Raw genomic sequence first — 12,856 nt, 5'->3', positions numbered from 1 at the left:
ACAAAACTGGAAGTTGTGGCTTCAGCTCTGCCTTTGGCTCTGAACCAACCCTTTTCTTCATCTGTAGGAGCCTCTGGGAGGACCTGGCCCTGCACTGTCCTCAGTGCTTCTAAAATGACAGCCTTGTGCTTTTCTGTCCTGTCCCCAGCATCTGCAGGACTCAGCCCCGCTAACGCCACCCGAGTGCCTACTTGACTCCCTCGGATCACCTGTTCTCCCCTGACAAGAGCAGCCCTTTGAGTTTGGGCTGGGTCTAGATCTTTGGCAGAAGATTTGACAGCTCCAACAGCTTCCTGGTTTTGGTTCATCTCTGGACTCTTGGCCCTGTGTGCCAAGTCCTCATTTGGCCATCCTGGGACTTGGTTTCATGCTCCGAGCCCAGCCCTGTGTCCATCTGCAAAGGACCAGTTCAGACCTTCCTTGTTCTAGCCCATTGGGGCCACTCTTGCATCCAATCTTTCTGGAAAGCATTCTTTTGCATTATTTGGTTGCACCACACCTGACGTTGTCCCGAAGTGCCTGAGTGTCTGGTTCTTCTCCCCTATATCGGGGAAATAGGAGGGGTAGGTCTCCTCCATGGCTGCTGGGTGAGAGAGCAGGGGGCAAACGCCAGAACCATGAGCGAGGGAGAGGCTGGAGATTGCACTAGAAAGGTGGGTTTAACATGGGCCACAAAGGCAAGCAGACCTGACTGTGCATTGGGAACTGAGGCGCTTTCCCCAGAGAACGCTCAGAGAACCACCTGGGATGATGATGGGTGTGAGATTCGCCCAGGAAAGAATTTGTGCCTCAGAGGTGGTCCAGATGGAATCTAGAGAGGGTGCCAGAACTCTGGTGGTTGTTTTCCATGCTTCTGGCCCTTATTTAAGTGAGCCAGGGCCGTTTAAAGCTGCTATGATATGAAACATATTGGCTTATCATCAACAAAGATTTATTAAGTACCTCTGGCTACAAGCCTGAGCCGTTACAAGGTGAGAGAGCTGAGGTTAGAGTGAGTGTTCTGGAGTGGAAGTCGGAGGTGTGGTAGTAGCTATGCACATAGATCATGAATTTTCAAGACCCTCTGATGAAAAATCCCATGTTCTGATTTCAAAAAAAGAGGTCACAGTAATGAAAAAATACGGATGGAGGCAATGATTGCACCCTTACTGCATGTTAGGCAATGAGTCTCTCTCAAAGAGGAAAAAAGAAAAAAAATATATATATTCTAAGCATATAGGAATATATACACTATAAATATATATTAGCAATATATATACTATATATACTATTAGCAATATATATACTGTATATTTATATATTATTTATAATATATTTATATATTCTTAGGAATATTATATATATTTGTATATTCCTATATATAGGAATATATAGGTATATGCTCTTAGTTCTGACAAAATCTTTTGAAGCTTGCATTATTATTACTAATGGCATCTTATATTAATTGATGAGGCAACTAAGATCACAAGACTTAACTTTAATATATTTCACACCTAGGCCCTCCCATGGCCCCATCATGGTTCCTTTCTATTTAAGAAGCACTTAAACTAAGTTTTATTAACAAAAGTTCCAGCTACAAATGATTAAAATAGGCTTGAGGGAGACAGACATCCAGGTCCTCCACTTAGCCAGATCTGAGATACACAAGACTGACTGGAGGGAGACTTTGTAACTTGACCAGAAGATGTGAAGAACAATTGCAAGACACATTTATTTAGGCTTTTTCATGAAAAAAAAATGTGAAAGAATAACTCCAGTTTCCTTGGGCTGATTCTTTTGTGAAATACTTTGGTAATGATCAAGAAATGGATTTAAAATAGTGGTTGAAATATCAGATCAAATTTTCATCTCCACTGTTTGGTATTATTTTTCTAGGTCTCCACTGAGAGAAAAAAAGAAGTATGTAAAAAACTGGCTCAATAATTTAAATGTTTGTGTATTTCAGGGTGTCCAAAAGCAGAAAGGAATAGAGGAGGAACTAAGAGGATTAAAAAATTACACTGTTTTAAATAAGAAACCAACAAAATCTGGTAAAGGATTTTTCCTAACTCTGAGTTAATGTAAATTCCACCGAAATTTGGCAAACGGGAAGCAAATCTGTGATCAGAGGACTTGGGTGGGAGGTTCATACAGCAGGATTTCTTCCCTTCCCTGGGAGTATCCGAGACTTCCGAAATCATGATCGTGATGGTTCTTTGGATGCTAAGTGCTCCTCCAGGTGCGTTATTTAGTAGTCCCACGTGCGAGCACTCAGACACCTGCCAAACAAAGTTTTGGAGAAACAGGGTATCTTGAAATTTAGAAACGCTAGGATGCTTCAGGACGCCTTAGAGATGCACTGCTACCACCACGAAGAAATTTGTCATCTGAGAAGCCAGTGCCACATTCAGACATACAGGCGATGATGCCTAATTGTTTGTGATAAGTGTGGGACCAAATCCAGAAGTGTGAACAGCCCTGGCCTGAGCACGCAGGACACTGTTCCCTGTCTGTCCCCAGCAGCCTACCTCAAACCTGACAAGTCACCCTATTAAGACACATCCTAGCCCGGGAACCGGGCTCCCGGTTGTGGGGGCCGCGCTCGGCCCTCACCTGGAGCCCTGCGCGCAGGTCCCGTGGATCTGCGAGGCTGCAGTTCCTTAGGCTGGGCCAGGTGATCGTTGTTAGGCAGTGAAACGCTTCCTAATGCAAAACACGAGTCAGCTGCAGGCGTTGCGCTAAAGCTACTTTTCCATAGCAGCCTTGGCCCTCATCTCCAGGGGCCCCCGCGCCCGGACCTTGCTCTCTGGCTGCCCGCCGGCCCAGCCCGGTCTCCTGCGAGCGTCACTGTGGTCATCGGATATCACCACTGTTCATAGGTAAGAGCAACAACTTTCGAGCACCTACCATATGCCGGACGTTGCGCTGAGTTGCTTCATGCATGGGTATTACCTCCTGAAAGCTAAACTGTGAGGTGGCTGCTATTATTAACCCGTTATCCACGGAGATGTCCGGTCCCTCGCGCAAGGATGAACCAGGGGCACGGTTGAGCCAGGATCCGAACCGGGTCTGCTACGCCTTTGCACCCGACCATGACCTCTAGGCCTCTCCCAAACCCAACGCCTTTCTCGCGCCTCTCCGCAGAGGAGGGCCCCATCTCCTCACAGACACTCTTAAAATCCACCTACAACTGAACTCATCTTTCCCCTAATAATCTCCCTGAATAGTTTTTTCAGTTTCCATAGACATGATGTAAAAAGCCATTGCATTATCGTTGAACGCATGAAGGGGTGAGTCTTAAGTCAACCACAGAGCATTTGTCTTTAGTTCATTCTAAGATGAGTCTTAGATTTGATTTGTGGTTTATGAGACAAAATGGTAAAATTTTCTTTTTTTCTCTTTTTTTGTAAGAGGGAGTCTCACTCTGTTGCCCAGGCTGGAGTACAGTGGAGCGATCTCGGCTCATTGCAACCTCCGCCTTCCCGGATTTAAGCAATTCTTGTGCCTCAGCCTCCCAAGTAGCTGGGACTACAGGTGCCACCATCACTCCGGTTAATTTTTTGTATTTTAGTAGAGACTGGGTTTCACCAGTTTGCGCAGGCTGGTCTCGGACTCCTGAGCTCAGGCAATCCACCGCCTCAGCCTTCCAAAGTGCTAGGATTATAGGCATGAGCTACTGCTCCCGGCCAAAATGGTAACATTTTTAAATGCATTTTTTAATGGATTTCAAAGCAAGTTTGTACATGACCAGAGATCATGGAAATACATAATTACATTGAAGTACACAGATTAAAAGTCATTTACGCCTGTGGTTAATTACATATTAATTATTTGCATGTGTGTTGTATATATACAGTCATGTGTCGATTAACAATGGAGATACATTTTGAGAAACGTGTTGTTAAACGATTTAATGATATGCGAACATCATAGAGTGTACTTACTAAACCTAGATGGTACCACCTGCTACGTACCTAGGCTATATGGTAGAGCCTATTGCTCCTAGGCTACAAACTGGTACCACCTGTTACTGTTCTGAATACTGTAGGCAATTGAAACACGTAGTAAGTATTTGTGTATCTACACACGTGGGAACATAGAAAAGGTACAGAAAAAATGGTGCACCTGTATAGGGCACTTACCATGAATGGAACTTACAGGACTAGGAGTTGCCCTGGGTGTCAGTGAGTCAGTGGTAAGGGAATATGAAGGCACAGGACATGATTGCATATGACTGTAGACTTTATAAACACTGTACATTTAAGCTACACTAAGTTAATTTAAAATTTTTTCTTCAACAATAAATTAACCTTGGCTCACTGTAACTTTCTTTATAAAATTAAAAATTTAAAAACTTTTGGACTCAGTAACAGCTGAAAACACAAACACATGGTATAGCTGCACAAAAATATTTATATCCTTTTCTATAAGCTTTTTTTGTTTTTAAATTTATTTTTTACTTTGAAAACTTTTTTCTAAAAACGAAGACATAAACACAGTCATTAGCTTAGACCTTAGACAGTCATTAGATCCTGACACAGAGTCAGGATCATCCATATCACTGTCTTCTACCCCCACAACTTGTCCCACTGGAAGGTCTTTAGGGGCAATAATACACATGGAGCTGTCATCTCCTATGGCCACAATGCCGCCTTCTGGATACCTCCTGAAGGACCTGCCTGAGGCTGTTTACAGTTAAGTTCTTTTTTTTTTTTTTTTTAAAAAAGCAGAAGGAATATACTCTAATGATTATAGTATAGTAAAGGCATACACCAGTAACATATTTATTATCAAGTATTATGTACTATATATAATTGTATGTGCTAGACTTTTATAGGGCTGGCAGCATAGTGGGTTGGTTTATACCAGCATCACCATAAACAGGTGACTAATGCATTGCCCTGTGACTTTATGGCAGCTATGACATCAGTAGGTGATAGGCATTTTTCAGCTCCATCATAATCTTATGGGACCATCTTCGTATATGTGGTCTGCCGTTGACCCATATGTTGTTGTTGACTGTACATACTCATATACATATATGTATACACACACATGTAATTTTGTCACTTGTGTTCATATACATGTCTTCTCTACATTCCCACACCTTTGGCTGTAAATTACCTAAAGACTGAGTCCAGTTAGAATTTGAACCCAAAGTAAAATGAAGATGACGTTTCAACCTGAAAAATAGAGATATTTATTATAAAACAGATATAAACATGGACAATTTTGAGGCTGGTTTATATACTTACTATGCACAAAGAGGTGTTTTGATTTAATTTGTGGAATAGCTGTTTCTGCAAAGTTGTAAATATAATGTTATTTAAAATGCACAGGAGGGAAAGACAAATGGCTAATTAACATAAAAAATATTCAAACTTATGACTATCAAAGAAATGCAAATTAAAAGAACACTGACTCTTGTTTATCAGATTGGCAAGTTTGAAACATTATTAAACTCAGAATTTGAGAGGATAAACATCTGTTGGGAGAATGCTCTGGCAATATGTATCTTTATGTTTAAATGTTCGTACCCTCTGTCTTGGTAAGCCTACTTCTAGGACTTTATCCTAAGGAAATAATGAAATATTTATAATGCAACATTATGTATGGTGGGTACGAATTAAAAACAGTAGCATATCCATAATAGGGGAGTCAGGAAATTATGATAGATTGATATTACATATATATGAAAATGTTTATATTAAACAAAAAAGTAAGATATAACTCAGTCTATAAGTATGCCACAATTTTATAAAACAGTATGTTTATTTTTTTTTTATTTTTTTATTTTTATTTTTTTTTTTTGAGATGGAGTCTCGCTCTGTCGCCCGGGCTGGAGTGCAGTGGCGCAATCTCGGCTCACTGCAAGCTCCGCCTCCCGGGTTCACGCCATTCTCCTGCCTCAGCCTCTCCGAGTAGCTGGGACTACAGGCGCCCGCCACCAAGCCCGGCTAATTTTTTTGTATTTTTAGTAGAGACGGGGTTCCACCGTGGTCTCGATCTCCTGACTTCGTGATCCGCCCGCCTGGGCCTCCCAAAGTGCTGGGATTACAAGCGTGAGCCACCGCGCCCAGCCTTAAAACAGTATGTTTATATATATGCATAGAAAAAGACTAGAAAGAAATGTATCTTAATGTTAATAGTGGTGGCGGGTTAATGTTGATTTTTATTTTTACATTTCTCTGTGCTTCTAAATTTTTACAAGAGTAGGCCTATTTGTAAAAAGCCCAAATATAACAATTAAAAAATGCATTGGGATGGCTTTCAGGCAAGGTGTCAAAATGAGTAGATGTGGAAACTTCTATTCCATACATACACAAATTAGGGACAACTTAGAAACAAAAGTTAGAACTGCATAGCTGTGCTAAAGGAAAAGTGGGAAATCTAGGACCAGAGTCCCACAGCAGTGAGTGTTGGCTGAGGCTGGAGGCCCGTGGGAGGTGGGGAGAAGGTAGCCAGTTTAGTATCTCGGATTTCAAAGTGGGAATGGAACAGAGCAGGTGAGTGGAGTCTCACCTCAGGCTGCTGTCATGAAGTCAGTGCTGGGATTGTGGTTCTATGCAGGTGATTGGAAGTGGAGGAAACTCCAGCTAACCCACCTGGGGTTTCAGCAGGTTTATATACTTAAACTGTGCATAGTAAGTAAACCAGCTGCTTACCAGCTGTGGAAGAGTTTGGAAGCAGAGACACCCGCGTGATCAGAAGGTGGACCAAGTTCTGTCCTGGCTTAAGGTTGGGAACCGTAAAGACCCAGGAGGGTGAGGCTATACTTCTGAGCTTCTGATGTTGAGGCATCCCAGCCTGGGGAGGGGAAAAACCTGTGCCAGTGTGGAATGATTTTAGCAGCAAGTGACTGTGGCCTAAACCATACAGACATTAATGCTTTTTCTTAATAAAAAGAGAATGGAGGTGGGCTGCTTTAGGGTGGTCTAGCAGCTCAAAAATGCCATGAAGGATCCAGGCTCCCTCTAACATTCTCTTTACTGCTTAGTTTGCTGTTTGTTGCCTTAGGTCATAAGATGGCTGCTGCAGCTCCAGGTATCACGTGTGATTCCTGTCTTCTCAGAAGCTCCCAAACAGAATCTCCATCATGTATTGTTAGGATGAACTTGGTCACAACTGTCTTAGAGCAGGTGTGTCTTGGAGCACCTGTTGGCTGGACACATTGACACTTGAGATAAAACTAGGTTTCATTAGTGAAGAAGTGGGGAATGGCTGTTAGGTAGGCGACTCTCAAACAAAATTGAAATAATTCATGCCTGGAAAACTACAAATAATAGAAGAATCTGAAACTTACATTAAAGTAAATACATTTACAATCTTCAATATGATGAGCAACAACTATAAAATATAAATTAAGTAGGTAATTACATCAAGAATAGATGAATATAAATAAAAACCAATTAGAAATCTTGCAAATGAAAAATAGAGGCCTCAAAAAAGCAACCCTTGTAAATGAAATACTGAACTGAATATATAGTTGAAGAAATTGAGAGAGAAGCCAGAATTTTGTATGTCACCTGGAACGCAGCATTGAGAGATAATGGTGAATTAAGAGGGAGCTTTAATGAAAGGTAAGTTGAGAAATTGCAAGTTATTACAACAGGTATTTCTAAAACACCATAGCAAGAATAGCAGAGAAGCAATATTTGAAAAGGTAATGGCTAAGACTTTTCTAGAATTAAAGGTAGACATAATCCTGGCATTAAAAGGGCATTTTGTTTGTCAAACAGAGCAAACCACCTCACACCTAGATATATGCTAGTAAAACTGCACAATGACAAGGAAAAAGAACTAAATTAAAAGGCACCAGAGAGAAATATAGATTACTTACAAAGGAACAGCAATCAGACTGATAGCAACATCAGATGCCAGGTGATGATGGAATAATATCTTAAAAGTGTTGAAGGGATGGCTGGGCGTGGTGGCTCATGCCTGTAATCCCATCACTCTGGGAGGCCAAGGCAGGTAGATTGCCTGAGGTCAGGAGTTCCTGACCAGCCTGGCCAACATGGCAAAACCCTGTCTCTATTAAAAATACAAAAATTAGCTGAGTGTGGCGGCACAGGCCTGTAATCCCAGCTACTAGGGAGGCTGAGGCAGGAGAATCGCTTGAATCTGTGAGGCGGAGGTTGCAGTGAGCCAAGGTTGTGCCACTGCACTCAAGCCTGGGTGACACAGTGAGACTCCATCTCAAAAAAAAAAAAATGTGCTGAAGGGAAACAACTACAAAGTTAGATTCTGCATCTGGCGAAATCATCTTTTCAGAGCACGTAAAAAGTAGAAAAAACAACAAAAATGATATGAAAACATCCAGTGTGGACCATAGCCTTAAACAGAAAAGCTAAAGCCATGAAACTAGAAGAAAACGTAGGAGAAAAGCCTTGTGACCTGGGAAAGATAAAGATTCCTCAGCTAGAACACAAGCATAAAACATAACCCCCAAAACTAATAATTGAACTTTATAAAAATTAAAAACTTTTGCTTTCCAAAAGATGCCCTTAAGAAAATTAAAAGCTTAAGCCAGTCATAGTGGCTCACACCTGTAGTTCCAGCTACATAGGAGGCTGAGGAGAGAGGTTTGCTGCAGCCTAGGAGTTTGAGATTACACTGAGCTGTCATTGCCTCAGGGCACTCTAGCCTAGGTGACAGAGTGAGACCCTATTAAAAAAAATGCTACAGAGTGAAGTAAAATATTTGCTACCCATATATCTGACAGAATTTGTATGCAGAGTACATAGAACACTTAAATTTCATATTAGAAAGCAAACAACTGAATATAAAATAGACCAAATATTTGAATACAAAAGAAAAATGACTGGACAAAAAGTACGTGAAAAGATGTCTAATGTCCTCAGCCATCAGGGAAATGCAAAAATGAAACCACAATGACAAACCATTATTTACTCACTAGAATTTCTAAAATTAAAAAGACTGACAAAACCAAGTGTTGACAATGTTGCAGGACAAGGGGAATTCTCATAACCTGTTGTTAGGAATATACAATTGTACAGCAGTGTTGGAAATCTGTTTGGAAGTTTCTTAAAAAGTTAAACATATAGCTACCATAGGATCATTCCACTCTTAAGTATTCACCCAAAAGAAAGGAAAATGTATGTCTACAGTAATACTTACATAAAAAATTCATAGAAGCTTTAGTAATAATAGCTAATACCTGAAATAACTCCAAATATCTATCACCTGATAAACAATATATTGTATATCCAATATGTAGAATATTACTCAGCAGCAAAAAGGAACAAACTACTGAAACATACAGCAACAATGGAGAAATCTTTAAACATGCTGAATTACAGATGCACAGTCATGCTGAGGCCAGATACGAATGAGTGCATACTGTATTATTTCATTTATATAAACCGTGGAGAATTCTGTAGTGACAGAAGGCAGATCTATGGTTGCCCAGGGCTGGGGTAGGGGCAATGATGGGCTGCGAATGGGTACCAAGAATCTTCTGGGGTGATAGAAATGTTTTATATCTCTATTGTGGTGGGTGTTTTATGACTATTTGTATCTAATGAGACTCATCTAAATGGTTTCAGTTCACATATATAAATTATTCCTAAATAAATATGGTAAGGAAAAATGGACTGGGTATAAAAAAGGAGACATTTTTAGATATACAAAGATAAGGACAATTTAAATTTTATTAACTTGTAAAATACTTAGGAGGAAAGAAAAAAATGAACTTCAAAAGGAAGGTATGTGGTAAAAAACTTAATGCTTTAATTTAGAAAAATGCTTTGAGGGTCTCACAATCCTGGGTAAATCCTTCTGTAACACAATTGATGAGCAAAACTCAACCATTTTAACTTAAAACTTTTGTTTTTAATTTAAAAAATGTCAAATGCTTTTTTACATAAGTAAAAATAGTGGTATAAAGAACTCCCATATATCTAGAAAAATCCACATTTTCATATATTGAGCTTGCTTGAAATAGGAAATACTGTATTTGTTAATCATTATATAGAACTCTGTGTTTTAAAAGTGTTGTTTTCTTTATTTTCTCTCAATGTATGTCAGATAAAAATTATCATTTTGCTTATTTACAATATTTAAGAAACACGAAAGATAATTAGGATATTAAGAATTTGAAATGGCATTACCCTCAAGACCTCAAATCATATTCAAATATCTTATAATTTGCAAAAACTTCCCTATTGCATGCACCTTTCAAACAAAGATTTTTTTGGATATTGATTTTATTTTTCAAATACATATTACACAGCTTAAACACTTATGTAGATTAATTCAAATTCTATGTTCATTGAGCAACTACCTTTTTCTAGGCACTCAATGCAATAGGCCTAGGACATAAGAAATTTGAATAAATTTTGGTCTTAACCCTAAAGGAACTGATACTGCTCCAAAAACTCTGCTCCACTACTGCAGACTTCCTGCCATACTGATAGATGGGAGAACATCATTCCTATATTTGTGTGTCTGCTTTGGGATGTAACGAAGACACACACATACTAGCTTGAATCACTCCTCTTTTCTCAAGGTGGACTCTGAAACCCCAATTTCCTAAAACCTTCTTTTGTTTTTGCAAAGTTGGAGGGAACAGCAAATAGCATGCCGTCATTCCTGGCACACACACTGTTTAATTCCTGAAAATTTATGAGTAAATGTAGAACACTTCATGGGTGAGCAATGGTTGTCCTTACAGCAATTTGTAGTGAAATAATGTCATAAATCACAGGGGACTGGCCAGCACCTAAAATAAAAATAACTTTGGCTTTAGACTACAAATGTCTCATGTGCTAAGATGTGTCTGTCCTGCTTATTCCAATCACATAACGTTAGAACTGTAAAAAAACCAAGAAAGAAAAAAAGTTTTATCGCCTCTAGTCTGCTATATTCCCTATAAATTGGTAATAAACACATCTAAGTTACTTCACTACAATGTGATAGATTGTAACAGCAAATGTGAAAGTCCATTATATAAATCATTTAAATAGAGATTCAGACAATTTGAAAAATTCCCATTAATTACCACAAAGTCAGTAACAATGACATCGTGAGGTTCAGTTTACCCTGCTCTTGTGAATACAGACACTTTAAAATGAAGATTATGACCCAACAGAGAGGAGTAGCTCGTTAGTCATGTAAAATCTTTTTATTTTTAAATTTTGATGGGATGAGAATTGTTGAACTAATAGACGATAATTGATCTTTTAGAATAAAGAGGCTGAAGTATCTTTAGTGCAACATATTGCCTGAATCACATTGAGGTTTTTTATGGTCTGTCCATATTTTCAGAAACACCCAGAGTTCATCACATAATGAAGAGCTTTGGTGTGCTGAGCCCTGTAAAAGAGGGAAAATATTTAGTTGCTTGCCTGGAAGGTGAGGGGAGATCCCTCTGCTTTTTTCCAGTTTGTGGACTATCTTAGAAACCAGAATGATGCATAGTACAGCTCTACCACTGGTTAGGGATTTACAAATAATCTTTCTCTAGCACAGCCAGTTTGTTTTCTGCTTCTAAGAGCCAGCATGTCCCTAACATCTTCTGTACCAAAGATCCCATGCTGTTACTCATCACGGAATGTGAGACTGATTACTTCCCTTTCAGCTCTCCACCCTCCTCCCAGCTCTGGTTGATACTCTTCAATTACTGCAAAGGATGCCTCTCTTCTCTACTAAAATCTGAGTATCTTGAGGGCAAGGATCATCGATTACTCACAGATATCCATGATGGTTCTAGATTCAGCAGTCTGCACAGAGTGGCACTGAATTCTTAGTCATTAAACACGCACAGGACAAATAGCAGCTAGATACTGAAATCTGAGTGAATTGGATAGGATCTTGGCTTCCTGTCTTGCTTACCACACTCTACCTTCCTGCTTGGAGTCCAGCCCAGGTACCTGGGCTTATGCTGGTGCCCTAGGCTGGCCTCCCTCTTCTTTGCCACCTCCAAGCCGCCTGTTTAGCAATCTCTCCCGCTATTCTCTCTCTCACCATTCTAGACTGATCAGAGTCCCCAGGTGTGTGCCACCATGCCTGGCTAATTAAATTTTTTTTTTTTTTTTTTTTTTTTAGAGACAGGGTTTTACTATGTTGCCCAAACTGGTCTTGAACTCCTGGGCTCAAGTGATCCTTATACAGAACTTATAACTGGCCCAGCCTTGTTCTATGTACTTCACGTAAATCAGTTCATTGAATCCTCACAACCTAATGGCATAGATATTACTGGCTTTTTATAGATGGAAAAACTGAAGATCAGACTGGCTAATGCCTTGTCCAAAGTCACACACAACCAGTAAGTGGCAAAGCTGGGACGGAAACCCAGTCCGGCCCCAGGTCTGTGCGTTGATTTACTCCTGCCATGGGCAAGGAGGGCATAGATGCTAAACTCTGAAAGCTCAACCAAAGTCGAGATTCGCTGAAAATTTGCTGAGTGTCAGGGAGGGTGCTAAGTATTTTACATACATTTATTACTTTTTCTGTATTTCAAATTTCTCATTTTGCAAAATTTAAGACACACAAAAGTTGCAATAATAGTATAAAATATTCCTGTGTATTCTTCACAGACTTACCAAATGCTAACATTTTACTACACTTCTCTCTCATTCTCTCTCTCTCTCCATAAGTATGTATATATGTTGTGTGTGTGTGTCACATACACACACACATATATGTATGAAACATTTGAGAATAAGTTGCAGACATGATGCTCCTTTACCTCTAAATACTTCAGTGTGTATTTCCTAAAACAAGGTCATTTTTTTCCATGACCAGTACAATAACCCAAATCAGAAAACTAACATTGATACAAGAGTATTTGCTGTGCTAAAGATCTTAGAGTTTTCCAGTTGCCCCACTAATATCTGTTTTTGATCCGTGATTG

This window comes from Nomascus leucogenys, chromosome 3, assembly GCF_006542625.1.
Source record: "Nomascus leucogenys isolate Asia chromosome 3, Asia_NLE_v1, whole genome shotgun sequence".
NCBI classification, from domain to species: Eukaryota; Metazoa; Chordata; class Mammalia; order Primates; family Hylobatidae; genus Nomascus; species Nomascus leucogenys.
This window is presented reverse-complemented; position numbering follows the sequence as displayed.